Here is a 5,013-nt window from a genome sequence, read left to right on the forward strand (position 1 = left end):
ATATTTTAAGCAGATAGATATATCTTACACTAATTATCTCTTTCACATATATGTCATAGACATATTTAAATCCATAAAAATATACATAGGTATAGGTATATATAGATTAAAAAAAAAAGGCAAAAACAAAAAAAATTTAGGCAAACATACGTAGATTTCAACTACATAGCTAACACATACCTACATAACTTAGGTAATAATAATTAATTTTTTATTTATTAATAGAGTACTATTATTTCAATAGCACTTTACATACATCAGTAATACTGTCCTTCTGTCACGGGGGCTTAGTTCAACTAAGGCTGAAATACCCGGGGCCCCTGTGGTGTCCCTTTACTAGGGGAAACCCTGTCTGACCCTCAACCCAGGGTTTTTGCTGAAGGTGCAAATGCCTGAGCCTCCGACCTTTCCTTATCTCCTGCTCAGCCCTGCACTTAACCCTCCACCCTCCACCCAGTGAGAAGTCACCACCAAAGCTCCCACACAAATAATGACAGACAGGGAGAACTTAAACTGCACTGCGCCGCACACACACAGGAATAAACAGTAATGTGAACAGGGCACAACTAAACACAAATATGGGAAGGAGAAAGGATAACGACGGATCATACGACACCAGATATGAATCTCTCTCTCTTGAACACCTCCACTCCAGACCGGAACCACTTGGTATGAAACACAAGCTATAATCGGCGACGCCCATAGGCCAGCATGACTATTTAAAGACCGTGGGCGTGACTAACCATCCAACCTGGTCTCCAGCAGGATTAACCCCCGAGAGCCTGAAGATCAGGCCGGCGCCACTGAGGCTATAGTGGCTGGAGGTGGAACTACCTCTGCCTGCCGGATGCTGTGGTGTGAACAGCGTCCGACATGACACCTTCTTGAGGCTCACTATGTAAATATCTTATCCACATAAAAACATAGGTGTGATACATCTATCTACTATAATAAATGCGCTAAGCAGCTTCCGGGTTGTAACAACTTCCGTCCAGTTGTAACTGGTGATGTCACAGCACACCTCTTGCCATGTTAACCCTCAACACACCACTCCTCCTCAACACACACTCCTGTCACCTTTCAGTATCTCCACTAACGTCCAGTCGCAGGATTTTAGAATACTCAAGATGGCGTGGCCGCAAGAACATGTCGCCGGCGTGGACAACGTCGGGATTTAGGATGGCGCCGGTGGAAGAAGATGTCGGGGATCGTGGAGCAGCGATGATGACGGTGTGAGTATGAGAGACGGAGTGAGAGAAAGGGTCGTATGTGGAGTGAAAGAGTGAGTGGAGATGGTGAAAGGTGAGAGGAGTGTGTGTTGAGGCGGTGTGGTGTGTTCAGGAGGAGTGTGTGTTGAGGGTTCACATGGCAAGAGATGTGTCACTATCCTCCCGATGCGATAGCATCGGGCCTTAATCTACTATAATAAATGCGCTAAGCAGCTTCCAGGTTGTAACAACTTCCGTCCAGTTGTAACTGGTGACGTCACAGCACACCTCTTGCCATGTTAACCCTCAACACACCACTCCTCAACACACACTCCTCTCACCTTTCACTATCTCCACTAATGTCCACTCGCAGGATTTCAGAATACTCAAGATGGCGTGGCCGCAAGAACATGTCGCCGGCGTGGACAACGTCGGGATCAAGGATGGCGCCGGTGGAAGAAGATGTCGGGGAACATGGAGCAGCGATGATGACGGTGTGAGTATGAGAGACGGAGTGAGAGAAAGGGTCGTATGTGGAGTGAAAGAGTGAGTGGACGTGAGTGGAGATGGTGAAAGGTGAGAGGAGTGTGTGTTGAGGCGGTGTGGTGTGTTCAGGAGGAGTGTGTGTTGAGGGTTCACATGGCAAGAGGTGTGTCACTATCCTCTCGATGCGATAGCATCGGGCCTTAATCTACTATAATAAATGCGCTAAGCAGCTTCCGGGTTGTAACAACTTCCGTCCAGTTGTAACTGGTGACGTCACAGCACACCTCTTGCCATGTTAACCCTCAACACACCACTCCTCAACACACACTCCTCTCACCTTTCACTATCTCCACTAATGTCCACTCGCAGGATTTCAGAATACTCAAGATGGCATGGCCGCAAGAACATGTCGCCGGCGTGGACAATGTCGGGATCCAGGATGGCGCCGGCGGAAGAAGATGTCGGGGATCGTGGAGCAGCGACGATGACGGTGTGAGTATGAGAGACGGAATGAGAGAAAGGGTCGTATGTGGAGTGAAAGAGTGAGTGGACGTGAGTGGAGATGGTGAAAGGTGAGAGGAGTGTGTGTTGAGGCGGTGTGGTGTGTTGAGGAGGTGTGTGTGTATTGAGGGTTAACATGGCAAGAGGTGTGTCACTATCCTCTCGATGCGATAGCATGGGGCCTTAATCTACTATAATAAATGCGCTAAGCAGCTTCCGGGTTGTAACAACTTCCGTCCAGTTGTAACTGGTGACGTCACAGCACACCTCTTGCCATGTTAACCCTCAACACACCACTCCTCAACACACACTCCTCTCACCTTTCACTATCTCCACTAATGTCCACTCGCAGGATTTCAGAATACTCAAGATGGCATGGCCGCAAGAACATGTCGCCGGCGTGGACAACGTCGGGATCCAGGATGGCGCCGGCGGAAGATGATGTCGGGGATCATGGAGCAGCGACGATGACAGTGTGAGTATGAGAGACGGAGTGAGAGAAAGGGTCGTATGTGGAGTGAAAGAGTGAGTGGATGTGAGTGTAGATGGTGAAAGGTGAGAGGACTGTATGTTGAGTAGGTGTGTGTGTATTGAGGGTTAACATGGCAAGAGGTGTGTCACTATCCTCTCGATGCGATAGCATCGGGCCTTAATCTAGTTTAATGATAAGAACATAATACAATCATGTTAAATAGTTCAGCATTGCTTTAACTGAGTGACTTTTTTTGCACATATCTTTGTGTGTTAGGCTGTGGGCACACGTAGCGTTTTAAAACGCTCACTAAAAACCGCACTCCTTCCCAGAAATCGCGCGTTTTTTTCTGCGCGATTTCACCGCGATTTTACCGCGATTACGATCACGATTTTGCTGCGATTTTCGCGTGCGATATTCAAGCACTTTCCAAGCGATTTGAAGCATCGCTTGGAAAGTGATTGACAGGTTGGTCACACTCGTCAAACATAGTGTTTGACAAGTGTGACCAGGTTTTTACTATTGAGGCCGCCTATGCGGCATCAGTAGTAAAAGATAGGATGTTAAAATGCTAAAAAAAATTAAAAAAATCGGGGTATATTTACCTTCCAGCGTCCCGCGCTGCATTCCCGGGCCTCAGCGTTCCCAGTAATGCCTTGCGAGACCTGTGATGACGTAGTCTCGCGTTACTATAGCGATCTCGCGAGACCACGTCATTACAGGGCCTTGCCGCAAGGCATTACTGGGAACGCTAGGCCGGGAATGCAGCGCGGGACATCGGAAGGTAAATATACCCCGATTTTTTATTTTTTATTCTTTTTTTTACAGGGGTATAGTACCCAGGGCCTGGAGGACAGTCTCCTCTCCTCCACACTGTGGGTACCAACCGCACATGAGACGCTTAACTTTGCGCATGGTGGGCATAGCCACATGCGGGAAGTCAGCGATTCTCATGCATTCCTATGGGTGCGGAATCGCGGCAATTCTTTGCGATTCCGCACAAAAGAATGAGCATGCTGCGATTTTTTCTGTGATGCGATTCCGCCGCGGAAAAAAGCGCAGCATTAGCACAGCGTGTGCGGAATGCCATAGGAATGCATGGGGGGCGTTCTGTACACAATTTTTAAGCGTTTTCGCGCCAAAAATCGCGGCAAAAACGCTTAAAAATCGCTACGTGTGCACATAGCCTTAATGTATTATTCAAATAGACAATGAAAAATAATGTGTATGTAAAATGCAATATTGTAACAACAAAAAGACTGTTTGGTTGTTATGATTGTTATGCTTTTTCTTTCACAGACCAGTCATCCTTTGTTTTCAGCCTGTTTGGATAATACTCCCAAGGTAAGATCATTAATTACAAATGAGCATACAGTATATACCATATAGATACAGTGGGTAAAACAAGTTTTTGATACACTGCTCACGTTGCAAATTTTCCCTCCTACAAAACATGGAGAGGTCTGTAATTTTTATTGTAGCTACACTTCAACTGCGAATACAGAAAATATCATATGATTTTTAAATTATTAAATAAATGAATGAAATGACAAATCCCTGGATCAATGAAAATTCTCTTTTTCATGAAATTTACTTTAATTTAAAAATTCCACCTGTATTTAAGTAAACCTTGAAAAAAAAAAACACCTTTCATAAACGTATATAAATTAAGCCCATTTGAATTAAATGTTAGCTGCGAAAACGTTTTAGGATTAATATGATGTATTTCCTCTCAAATTTATTATCTAAAAACAAAATGGAAATGACTAATAATATTTGTTTTATTTTGTTTTCCTTGAAGAGCTTTCTATCAATCACGATTACAAAGCTAAAAAACCTGTTTTGTAAGGTAAGAATGTAAATATAATGGTGAGAAATAAGCATAAAGGAATTGTCATAGAGGAAAATTAAAATCCATAAGACTGCTCCAGGGTGGGGACATTCAACGCCCCCCGATGGAGCTATACCTGCTATATTTGGCATCTATGGAATGGTAAAATCATAAAATCATGATTAAAAAATATGACTGAAATGTCTAATGCCGGGGAGATTCAGAGGAGAAGATATCTTGTGAATTAGGGATTTCATAAAATCCTGAAGGACTGAACATCCCACAATCCAACTCACATGAGGTAATTAAGGAAAGGTGTGTGGATGTAATTTAGGAGCTAATAAAAGCCCAATGCCAATTATGATACATGTTCAATGCCGGAAGATACATCGCCATGTAGGCTTGACCCATGTTCCATCAGACTTTTCTCAAAGTGCTTTCCTTCGTTAAGCTCTGAGCCATTTCTGTGACCAGTGTTTAGTAAGTTTCTTTTGTTTATTCTTTTTATTTTATGT

The 5,013-nt window shown here is 44.3% G+C and overlaps 1 long non-coding RNA gene across 1 annotated transcript in view; it reads left to right on the forward strand.

Annotated features, from left to right (window-relative positions):
• The first annotated feature begins 2,426 nt into the window (after positions 1-2,426).
• The window catches only part of LOC141085798 (uncharacterized), a 46,979-nt gene continuing 44,392 nt past the window's right edge, over positions 2,427-5,013 (forward strand). The window contains exons 1-3 of the long non-coding RNA XR_012231413.1: positions 2,427-2,670; positions 3,967-4,011; positions 4,469-4,516. This is a non-coding gene — a long non-coding RNA (uncharacterized lncRNA). The remainder of the gene's footprint in view (positions 2,671-3,966; positions 4,012-4,468; positions 4,517-5,013) is intronic.

Source organism: Dendrobates tinctorius, unplaced genomic scaffold (genome assembly GCF_039654945.1).
Source record: "Dendrobates tinctorius isolate UK_male_01 unplaced genomic scaffold, ASM3965494v1 ptg000029l, whole genome shotgun sequence".
Taxonomy (NCBI): Eukaryota; Metazoa; Chordata; class Amphibia; order Anura; family Dendrobatidae; genus Dendrobates; species Dendrobates tinctorius.